The 12,108-nt window shown below is 49.1% G+C and overlaps 1 protein-coding gene across 3 annotated transcripts in view; it reads left to right on the forward strand.

The window, feature by feature from the left end:
- Positions 1 to 313: 313 nt before the first annotated feature.
- SLC16A14 (solute carrier family 16 member 14) overlaps positions 314 to 12,108 on the forward strand; it is a 170,629-nt gene continuing 158,834 nt past the window's right edge. The window contains exon 1 of one of the 3 annotated variants that reach the window (XM_085634974.1): positions 314 to 595. The gene's annotated coding sequence lies outside the window, so the exon portion shown is untranslated. Of the gene's footprint in view, positions 596 to 1,341; positions 1,624 to 5,623; positions 5,749 to 12,108 lie in introns of those variants that run through there. The other 2 variants (XM_085634975.1, XM_085634977.1) reach the window with 2 other exon arrangements.

Consider the following 12,108-nt stretch of genomic DNA (forward strand, 5'->3'; position numbering starts at 1 on the left):
CACAGCTGCACCTGTCCACCGCTGTCCTGCGAACTACATCTCTGAACTGTGAGGCTTCCATTTTCTGTTAGTTTGTTTTTCTCCTTTTTCTTTCCATAGGTTGGACGCTTTTGTTTGTCGTTTTTTTTTCGTTTTATTAAAATTTGGGAGGAATGTTGTGTCCTGCTGGACACAGTCTAGTGTTCCTGCCAGCCACTCCCCCGAGGGCTGGCCCACACACACCCCCTCACCCATCCAACACGGGTGTCACCGGTCAGGTGACCCCGCTAATAAAAGGGCCCGAGTGCACGTGCTCGTGGCTAGTGCACAGTACCACAAACACTGTGTCTGTGTCGTCCTTCGTCCGCTATGTGGGCCTAGGGCCCAGGACATAACAGCACCTGTACGCCGGCCCTGATGTAAACAAGCCGGTTTGGTCCTCATGTTGCAGCTCAGCACAGCCCCGCTGCCTGCTGGCTCTTCCTTGTTTTTCCTCTCCGGCTCAGTGCCCCGACCAATCGGCTGGGGGAGCATCCTTCCGAGCCGGCATGCTTCGTGAGAGGTACCCGCCGCCGATCTCCATCCCGGACCTGCCACCCTCATGCTACCGCTGGCCGTGAGTTATTACCGCTCTAATACTGGCAAGCAATTACTGCTGTAATGCGCGGTGCCGTGCACTGCATGCGCGCTGCTTCCGTTGATCTATACATATGCAGCACTGTGCAGGTCATTCGACAGTGACCATGTAATACGGTGTGCAGCTGATAACAGGAAGGGGCATATTTGCACGACCACGAGGATGGACCTTCACCCGGCTCAGGGGAACGGATGCGGTATAAACGCAGTGAGGGGAGCATTTTACTAGCCACAATAAGCGGCAGGTGCGACATTCACATGCATACACAGCGCTACGATTCCATACTGATGGCAATACTGCGCTATGTAGGTCTCTCTTAGCATAATAAATGCAGCTCAACAAACTGGAACAAAGTACCGCTTCCCACATAACTTGCTCAAGGGTCAGATGTTTCTTAAGGTGATATTTTGTAGCGATAGGTTTGGAACTGCTTTCTGTGTACGCCTGGCTATATGTGCCTGTTTGTATCCAGCTTCAGGCGGATTGTTACATTTTGCTGTCCTGTAGCGGTGTGGGAGAATTGGACTGAGACGGTTTTTGTAATTAAATGAGACATAGACGGTCTGTTTTATTTTGTGTCATATGATTAATAATGATTCGCCGCGCTATCACATGCGGGCACATGCTGCCGCCTCCTGCCCCAGAGGCAGTGACCGTGGTCGTGCCAACCGGCGACCATGACCTTTACGCAGACAAGAAAACCACGATATCTGGATGTTTGCGTTGTCAGGTTCCTCGGATAGTGGCTGGGCTTCGCGGAAGCACTGACGCTTAACTTCACCCTGACGCGGGCGCGAGCGAGCCTGCTCCGTCAATGCCTCCCTCAAACCAGACCAAGCCGGTATGGGAATGAAAGGGCGCAGCGTTATGGTGCCGCGCTGTAAAAACGCACACAGACACAGCACCGCGAGCGACTGACGGCGCCTCGTCGAGGTGTCTGTCTGTCCACAAAGGCAGTGGCATGACAACAGGATAAGCCAGGCTCGCCGCACGCCGGCAGTGTGCAGGTAAGCAGCCCGGCTCGGAGTCGCCGCTGTCACCTCACGCCTCAGAGTGAGCGGGGAATACCTCAGGTGCGCGCGCTGGTCTGCACGGGGAACGCCCCGGCGACGCCCCTTCAAGGGCCCGGGCGCGCAGAAAGCATCCTTTCTGGGAAGGGGCTCGGAGTGCTGCGGCTCCGGGTAACTGCCGGTCATGCTTTGTGTCAGACGCGCTCTCCGTTATGCATGCAAGCGAATGCCATCTGATCTGTGACGAGGGGACAGGCCTGAGCTGTCACTCTTATTGTGTGGTGATAGTGGCTGTGAAGCGTTTCCTATCTGTGTCTATGCGCACTATGGACTGAGCTCTCTGCAGGCTCTGGTCAACCCCAATCCAGCCCCGGTGTAAAAAGGGCTGCGCGAGAATCCTTCTAAACCTTTCAAAATGTCACTGTTCTGGTCTGTCTGCCTCCCAGGGCTGTCGGGTCATGGATGTCTTGCGTCTCAGGAACATGTTATGCAAGTCCCTGCCACGACCAGGTATTCTGTTGTACTTGAAAGTGAACTTTAGCTTTTCAAAAGCAATGTTCCACGTCTCAACTTTACTGTAGCTCCGCGCCAAAGACTTCCGGCGAATTCCAGGCGCTTTATGCATGAGTGGGTGTCCCCTTAGACCATTGATGATAATTAATGAATGGATGGTGAATGAATACGTTCAAAAACTGGGTACACTCAGGGCTACAGAAAGTGAGAAACAACAGCAAGCCATTGGATACTGGCAAGACAACTCAGTAGGTTAGTGCGTTTGTTAGTACTCTGTGTATGATAAACGTTCTTCACGACCTTAATATTTTTAGGCCAATGCGTCCCATCAGGACATTAGTTGGGGCGAGAAAAGTGTGGTGGTTTCTGTTAGGAGCGTGGATTAAGGAGCAAAGCGTGGCATCCTTTCCAAGAGGCGTGGGCTACACAACCTGACTAACATTTGAATGCCTCTCTGTGTGCTCTCTGTCATTGTATCCAGATATATCCAGGATCAGACTGGGGCAGAAAATAGGCCCAGGCACCTCAATAAAAGTGACCCATTTTTAGGGAATTAGAAAGGTAAACAAGCACTGGCAAAGCCAATAGGCCTCGCCTAGGTGAGATCTATCGACTTTGGCAATGTTTATTTTTAGTTATGTTGCACATTATGAAAGGTATGGCCTGTTACTGTATAGCATGGTATGTTATGGTTTGGGCTGTCATTCTATGCTATGGTATGATATGACCTCTCATTGTATGGTATGGGATGATCTGTCATTGTATGGTATGGTATGTTCTGTCATTGTATGGTATGGTATGATATTACAAGGTATGTTATGACATGTCATTGTAGAATATGGGTTGTATGATATGGCCTGTCATTGTAAAGTATGCTATGGTATGATATTGTCATTTTATAGCATGGCATGGTGAGTTGTGGTATCATTTAGCCTGTTATTGTATAGTATGGTATGGCTTGACATTGTATTGTAGTGTATGGTATGGTATAGTACAATATGGCATGGCCAGTCATTGTAAGGTATGGTATGGTATGGCCTGTCATTTTATAGTAAGGTATGGTCTGTCATTGTATGGTATGGTATGGTTTGCCATTTTATGGTATGGGGTGGCCTGTCATTGTATGGTATGGTGTGTTCTGTTATTGTATAGTATGGTATGGTATGGTATGGTCTGACATTGTATATAGTATGGAATGGGGTGGCCTATCATTGTATATAGTATGGCACATCATTGTATAGTATGCCATGGTATTGTCAGGTAAGTCAACAAAAAAAGGGGGGGGGGGGGGGACCAGGAGCCAGTTCAGGTCCAATGTCCGTGCTCCACAAAGTACCGTTAGATCATTTTGGACACTGTTACGTGTTGAGGGTGTATAATCTCACCTGCTCAACGGATGGAGTTAGAAAGACTAAGAGTAGAATAGAAGGCAAGAAAAGAATGAAAAAGTGAGAGGCAGAGGTTTATCCCCGGTATCAAGGATCCAGTCCCGAAGGGGAGGGCCAAGTCTTGCCTCTTAGTTGCCCTCACACACCACGAAGGATGTCATGCTTCATCATCGGGCTTTTGCTCCTCGTCGGGCCGGCGCTGCAATGCCCGACGGGTCCCCTGAAGGGTCACTTTCGAGGTGATCTTTTAAGAGAAAAGCTGTTAGGTGAGTGCGGGTGTGTGGAGTGGATCCAAAAGGATGGTAGTGAAGTGCGTGCAGGACTGGGTAAATAAAAATACCTAGGGGTATCCAAAGGAGAGTCTTTTTAATAGTGTGGTGCCCCTGGTAGATTAAAAAAACAAAAGGTTGGTGAGTTACTGTAGGGATTAATGGCGTTTCTTCAGGACCAAGCTGATGTGATAGTTGTGCACGATAAAAGTGGGGTTCCGGAGTGAAATTGGTAACCCACGTAGGTGTAGGGTGGCTTGGGTGTGACCACAGGGCTGGATTCCCTAATGTGTGGTGTAAATCTCGACTAGTAGATATACCCAAGACTCAAAGATACCCTCACATGTATGGGAGAGTTCTCTCAAGGCTTTAGTCCGCTGGCTGCCCACATCCTATTGGGGTTGCGTCGGGGGCCGGCTCATTAAGCACCTACCCTCTGACAGCGACTGCCTGCAAAAACTCACATCAGCTAGGTCCTGAAGAAACGCCATTGATCTCGCAGACAAACCAGGCATGAAACATGTCGACCTTTTATTAGTTACACGGGCACATTGAGCCCTACAGTAACTCACCAACATTTTGTTTTTTTAATCTACCAGGGGCACCACACTATTAAAAAGACTCTCCTTTGGATACGCCTAGGTATTTTTATTTACCCACTCCTGCACGCACTTCACTACCATCCTTTTGGATCCACCCCACACACCCGCACTCACCTAACAGCTTTTCTCTTAAAAGATCTCCGCGAAAGTGACCCTTCGGGGGATCCATCGGGCATTGCAGCGCCAGCCCAACGAGGAGCAAAAGCCCGATGATGAAGCATGACATCCTTCGGGGTGTGTGAGGGCAACTAAGAGGCAAGACTTGGCCCTCCCCTTCGGGATTGGATCCTTGATACCGGCGATAAACCTCTGCCTCTCTCATTTTCATTCTTCTCTTGCCTTCTATTCTACTCTTAGTCTTTCTATCTCCACCCGTTGAGCAGGTGAGAGTATACACCCTCAACTCGGAACAGTGTCCATAATGATCTAATGGTATTGTTAGGGCCACTGGAATTATGTTATTGTGTGGAGGCGGCGATTTTCTCATGCTTACAGATTTGCCACATTTGCCAGATAAGCCATCATCTGCAGCATTATTTGCAGATGTTTTTAGCTCAAACCATTCAAAAGTTATTAAAAACGCAGCTACACATGTTGCTGTGAAGTGGAAGACTCATTGCAGAGCTGGACTAATCACCTTTTTCTTGCTTATTGCTATATTTGGGTATTAAACTGATACTGATAAGGTGCAACCAATGCGCAGACAGTGTTGCTAAGTTTTAAAATGATGAAATAATAAAGTAATACCATTACAAAGTGTGTTGCATTATGCTTCATAATTTGCCTTTTCTTGCCTCATAATTTACTCACCCATGCTGCATATTTTGGCCCTCTCCTACCGCATAATTCCAGTGGCCCTGGGTATTGTATGGTATGGCCTATCATTGTATAGTATGGTATGGGCTGTCATTGTGTGTATGGTATTTCATATAGATGGGTACACCTCCCACTTTCTTTAGTTAACCTCTTTTGTTGCAATCTGCATTTTCCAGCCTGGTTTAGAAATGGTAACTCCTCCCTCCACCAGTGGCCGCCTGTCCGAGCCTTTCACGTGGACGGTGAGCTGTGTCTCAATTTTTGTTTATGGGACAACAAAGGTGACAAAAACAGGAAGCTTTACTTAAAGGGTGGAGTGTTGTGAACCGTGAAGGGGGAGGGCCTGTCCTCTGACTCCTCGAAAGGACACAGAAAAAATATCTGTCTGGACAAACGTGAATGGGACCTAGAAATTCTGAGCAGATGGCCACAAACTCGGCTTCCGAGCCAATCATGGCCTATCCACCCGTAACCCTTGCTGCATAGTGGCTTGTAGTCTGACACGAGGGAAGAAAAAACTATGCATCCAAGAAAGTAAGGTGCTGGTTGCTTAAAAAGTCAGACTGACTGAATGCGAGAGGATGTGGCGATGAGAGCGACTTTGAAACTGTATTACTGCACAGCACATGAAGTAAATTTAGGGTGATACCTTTTTCTGTGTGTTCATCAATGATGCTAATTTTGCTGACCTCCGAAAGATTAAAGACTGAGTTGCGCCGCTGCATTTGGAGTCAATGCCCACAGGTGTGTCTAGTGAAACAATATCCACAAAGCCAATGTGAACACAAAGGCATCGTGAAAGCGTTCTGAGCAGAAGTAGCCAGTCAAACCGATCCATTCATGAAAATTCCCAGAAATAGGAGGGAGTGAATGTTTTTGATAAGATCAGGCTCACCCTTTTAATAGTGGTTAACTTTTTAAAAAAATGTTATGATTGACAAGTGCAATTATTCGTTAACACTGCCTCCGTAAAATTATTTATCTTCAAACACAGAAAGATGACACAACATGCCAGAGGCTCGGAAAGGCTTGCGAAGCTGAGACAGAGTCAATTTATGAGGCAGCTTCCAGCTTCCAATATCAGTAAGGTAGCTCAGCGGGTTAATGTAACTCATAAGTGTATCTTTGCATACGATCAATGTCACATGATCCCATCATGTTGCTTGTGGCTGTGTGTTCTCTAAACTTCATATATGATGAGCTCCCTTTTTAGATTTTTTTTGGCATCAAATCTGTCTCAATAAAATGTGTGGCTATTTGGGCGCAGAACTGTAAAGCGTGCCAGGAAGAAAGGGCTTGCGTACTTCTATGTGATAGGGTACAGGACTGTGTGTAAAGTATATACAGGGTTTGGTGTTTGCAGACACGTAAAGAAGCTTGTGTGAAGGGAGAGGTGTGGCGCAGCGGCCAGAGTGGCTGACTCCAGAGTGCGGGGCTCACGGTTCGATCGCCGGCGGCAGCTCAGCTCAGCACCATGTGACTCTGAGCAATAGCTTACTTAATCTGCCCGAGGGCCCCAGTGCCTTCAATCCTTAATGGGTGATCTGTTTTCGCTTTACAAATAGGAATTATTATTATGATGAGGGATTGTGTGTTGTGAGTTCAGACGTGCACTGAACGCTTGGATTCCAGTATTTCAAAAGGTGCACACGGTTTGAGTTGCACTTATGAAGTTTTACAAGGGACCCTTTCCCCTGCCTCTGGCACTGCTCACTCCAGTGGAGGAGGCGGTGGAAGTCTCCCTCTCTTTCTTGTCACTTACATGAAAAAAACAAAGAGGACTCGATTACTGACGAAGAAGAAACGAGAAAAACAAGAATAACAAGAAACATGAGGAATGGAGGAAAGGGTGAGCAACAGGGGAGGGAAGGAGCATGTAACACCCTATGATGGTGGTAGACGTACAGAGCAAGCAGCGACAGGGCACAGAAGGGAGCAAGCAACAGTGTAAGGAGAGTAATTGGGGGGTGGGATAAGCAAGAATGTGGCATGGGGGAGAACATGCAGATACAAAACGAAAAAAACAAATGTTGCACAAAACATGACGATCTGAATCCCCCCCTAAAAAAATATAGTCCAAATAGATTTTTCTGAAGCACAGCACCAGAACGGGAATGGGTGGGGGGTAGGAGAAATTGTCCCTGCATCACAGCGTACAGGCACTAATCAAGTGGAATTAATCTGTGCTTGCTCTGTGCTCCTCATATAGGAAAAGAAGTGACATATTGGCTGGGCTAACCAATTAGGAGGCAGCAAAGAAGAGCAGCACTGGAGTCAATCTGTGGTAAGCAGCAGGCTGGATCAAAGTCCTTTATTGAAAATAAAACTCTTGCAAGCAGGAGCAGTCACAGCATACTCACGCAGGCTTGACCTAAAAAGTGGCCCACGGTTGCAAATTGGGGCTATTTTGAACTTGTAAAGACACACTCTATAAGTGTTTTGCTAAGAATGGAAGACTGCATTGATTAGAGCTTGCTGCACTCAATGTTTGTTTTAATCTCAGGGAAATCAATGGCAAAAACAGAGCTAGCAGGGGGCGTGGCTACAGTGGTCAAGATGACGGACGCATTCTAAAACGCTCCTGGACCTCTTACACCATCTGCTGCTATCCCGTCGCCCATGCTCGACTGGACCTGACCTGGTGTCTCAGCTCGACCGCTGCAGAACCCCGGTGCCATGGGGGTGCTATGAGATTGCCAGTTGCCAGCGGGAGCACAGCCCTCAGCCTGCTGGGCAACACAATGCTGTTCTGGGTGCTTGTGCGGTGGCCTAACTGTGGCGCTCCACGGCTCAGAGACTGCCGTTTCAGAGCGGCTGTCTCTCGACTGCTCCTCGTGGACACTGACTGGCATGGGGGCCCACCCATGGAGCGACTGGGCCTCCGGTGTGGTCCTTGTTGGCAGGGCCTGCGCTGAGTGTGTAGTGCGGCTAGGTCAAAGAGTGGTGTACGGTGGGGTTGCAGTTTCACGCCTTCTTTGCTCTGGCCTTGGGGAGATGGACTCATGCTGAGGAACTATTTTTCGGTGGTGGGTCTGGCTGGCACCCGAGGTGACCCACTGAGAGCCCACAGTGGACATTGGTGCGAACCACTACCGAAGTACTTCCTCCTAGCTGCATGAGCTGACCCATCCCTTCAGTGGTGAGTGGGACGGGTCAACGCATCTTCCTGGACCTTCCCCATCCACAGAATTGGCGGTTGGGCTCGAAGCCCATCTTCAAAATCATCACCACCGCAACTCCATCACCGTGGGTACTCCTCCACATCTGAGGGAACTACGGTTTGGGTTTCGTGAGTCTTGTGGGGTTTCAGAGGGATAGTGGTGAAGTTGTTCTCCTGGTCCGGAATGATCGCGGTCGGTGTCAGAGGAATGAGGGGAGCATCTGCCTGGACCACAGCCCCCTACAGGACTTGGACTGCTGGCGTGGCTTGGGCAGGTTGATATCCCTGAACCCTGGGTCCTCCCTGTTGACTGGATCAAGAGGTTCGTAGCAGCGCATTACTCACTTTTGAACCACCCAATCCCAGGCCTTCTCGGGGATGTTGAAGAATTTTAACTGTGTCAAATGATTTGTGTTGTTTCTGGACTGTCCTCGTGTAGTCAGAGAAAGTCATAACCTGGGCAGATTGGAAGAATATTTTCCTCCGGGTGCATGCTGCTTGTAGAACAGCGTTTTGATTTCCGTAATTTAGGATTTTGGCAATCATAGGGCATGGGTACGTGCCCGGGGAGTGGTGCTGCTTCAGTGCCGGTGTGCTCACTACACCACTAACCATGGGTTGAAGGCCCCCTCTGGGACCCAGGATTTGAGCCAAGTCTCTAGGAAGGTTTCTGAGTGGGGCATTTCAATGCCCTCTGGAAATCCCATGAAGCGAAGGTTGTTGCTCCTGGAGTGGTTTTCGGCATTCTCTGTGCTAGCCTCCAAGGTGCAAGTGGAATAAGTCAGTACTGCCACCATCGCCCTAAGTTAGGTCCTATCGTCCTTCAGGTTAGAGACCTTGTCCTCCACTTGCATGACTCTACCTGCCACCTTGAGGAGCTTTTGCATCCACCTCCACCTCCCTAATTTTGGTCTCCACTGCTTGCCAAGGCCTTCAGGATTTCTGTAACCTCTGTGGCAACTAGGGGTTTGTGGTTTTAGTGGGGTTCATCATGCTGTTTGGTGACTTCCATGAAGTTGGTGGTATATTTGTAATTCTGGCTTAAGCGTGTGTAGTTAAGGCCTTGTCTTTCTCCCATGGTCAGTACGGGCAAAATGGACCACAGATTGATGAGCCACCAAGGCTCTTGTATTTATATCAGAGGGGTACGTACCATCAAGTTTGGTACAGAAGAATTGGGCGGGTTTCAGCTCCTTGGTCCTGCTCCCATCCCTCAGCATACAGGCACACCTCTGGCCAAAGGGGAGTTACACTGCTCTCCCTGGCCTGCTTACCCCAAGGCGGTAGTACAAACAGCCGGAGTTCCACATACCACTGGCTGAGTAGTCACCAGGGAGGTGATGCACGGTATAAGGCCCTAGTCACCCTCAGCCAAGATGGGCACACCGAGCAGCCTTATAGACTTGATCCTACACAGGAGGAGGTTCAACTCGAATTCCCCGAAATGCATTGTTGTTCTTTGTTTTTATGGGAGTTTCAAGATGGCAGATCCTTCTGGGGTGGAGGTATGGTGGGGTAGAGGCATGCTCAAAACCGTAGCTTTAAACCCACATCTGGCAATCAGAGAGAGAACCAGCCTCTAACACTTCTGACTCCCTCCGTTTGCAGCTTGACCTCGAGTGTCACTGCAACACTTAGAGTTTAATGAAGCGCGTCAATGCTGAAGGGAATCCACACAACACATTTATGAGTATGGGGAGAAGAGAGACAAACTCCTTTACTGGTGAGCCACCAGGGATGACATCTCTAGATTGATCCCCTCTATTGTGGACCCAGCAGACGATTACCCTCTGCTCACACCAACTGAAATAGCAGGAACCTTCACTGACTACTATGAAAAATTATATGCTCACCAATCGAGGCCCCCTCTGGGCGCAAGCTAGCCCCATTCTAGGCAAAATACCCGTACCACACCTCACCACAATCGAACAAGTCGATCTAGACTCCCTGCCTATGAAGGACAAAATAACGTCTGCGATGAACGGGCTAAAAATGGGGTAGGCTCTAGGCCCAACAGATTGCCCCAAGACTACTATCGTAAATTTAGAGATACCATTCCCCCAATTCTGTACTGAAGTGACGCTGAAGGGCTCCTTCCCACCCAATCTAGACTTAGCTACCATAGTGGTGCTAATCAAACTGAGCCACCCAACAGACAGGTGTGCCTCATACTGCCCCATCTCTCTTATAAACACAGACAAAATCTTCACCAAGGCACTGGCGAGCAGGCTCCAGCAAGTCCTTGGAACATTAACACACCCTGACCAGTGTGGCTTCATGCCCAACTGCATACTCACCATTACATTAGACGCCTCCACACTGGATTTGCCCACGTCCAGGTGGCAGCCATCTCCACTGCACTCCTGCTCATAGACTTTGAAAAAGCCTTTGACACTGTTGACAGGACATACCTGGACCAAGTCCTCCGGGGCATGCTCATTGGCCCGATCTTCTGAAGGTACATCGGCCACCTCTACCAAGAATCAGTGACGCAAGACCTTATAAATGGGGTGATATCATGCACATTTCCAATTAGACAAGGGACTACGCAGGGGTGCCAACTATCCCTACTCTTTATTGCCCTCTCTATCGAACCCTCCAACCAGAATAATTTGTTGTGGTGCCCACATGTGGGATGGGTATTCCCAGACGTGGGACCCATGCTCACTACGCCACTGGAGTCAAGCTATCCTGGCTGATGACGGCTGATAGCCAGAAACCGGTCCTAGGATGCTTGATTCCGGTCCAGGAAAGACATGGCTTGGCAGTTCGGGCTGGACTGTTCCCATGAGGCACAGGGTCAAGACTGATTTGCATATGGCCATGTCTAAACTGGGGTGGCGTAGTGGGCAAAAGAACGATGGATTTAACCCAGATCTCTTGACTGGGGGAGAATGTCTGCATTGTCAGCATTCCGTCCATCATTTGTTTGTTGTAACGCTTTTCGCCCTAAGTGGGATGGGTATTCCCAGACGTGGGACCCATGCTCACTACGCCACTGGAGTCAAGCTATCCTGGCTGATGACGGCTGATAGCCAGAAACCGGTCCTAGGATGCTTGATTCCGGTCCAGGAAAGACATGGCTTGGCAGTTCGGGCTGGACTGTTCCCATGAGGCACAGGGTCAAGACTGATTTGCATATGGCCATGTCTAAACTGGGGTGGCGTAGTGGGCAAAAGAACGATGGATTTAACCCAGATCTCTTGACTGGGGGAGAATGTCTGCATTGTCAGCATTCCGTCCATCATTTGTTTGTTGTAACGCTTTTCGCCCTAAGTGGGATGGGTATTCCCAGACGTGGGACCCATGCTCACTACGCCACTGGAGTCAAGCTATCCTGGCTGATGACGGCTGATAGCCAGAAACCGGTCCTAGGATGCTTGATTCCGGTCCAGGAAAGACATGGCTTGGCAGTTCGGGCTGGACTGTTCCCATGAGGCACAGGGTCAAGACTGATTTGCATATGGCCATGTCTAAACTGGGGTGGCGTAGTGGGCAAAAGAACGATGGATTTAACCCAGATCTCTTGACTGGGGGAGAATGTCTGCATTGTCAGCATTCCGTCAATCTTTTGTTTGTTGGAACATGCAGGGGTGGACCTGGGAGGGGGCGATAGAAGACAGGATTGTAATATACACTGATAACATTCTTTTAGTTCTCGTAGACCCCCCCACATTATGCCCCCGGGTCTTGGACAACCTATAGGTTTTTGAGGAGGCCTCTGGTCTTCAGGT

Source organism: Triturus cristatus, chromosome 11 (genome assembly GCF_964204655.1).
Source record: "Triturus cristatus chromosome 11, aTriCri1.1, whole genome shotgun sequence".
NCBI classification, from domain to species: Eukaryota; Metazoa; Chordata; class Amphibia; order Caudata; family Salamandridae; genus Triturus; species Triturus cristatus.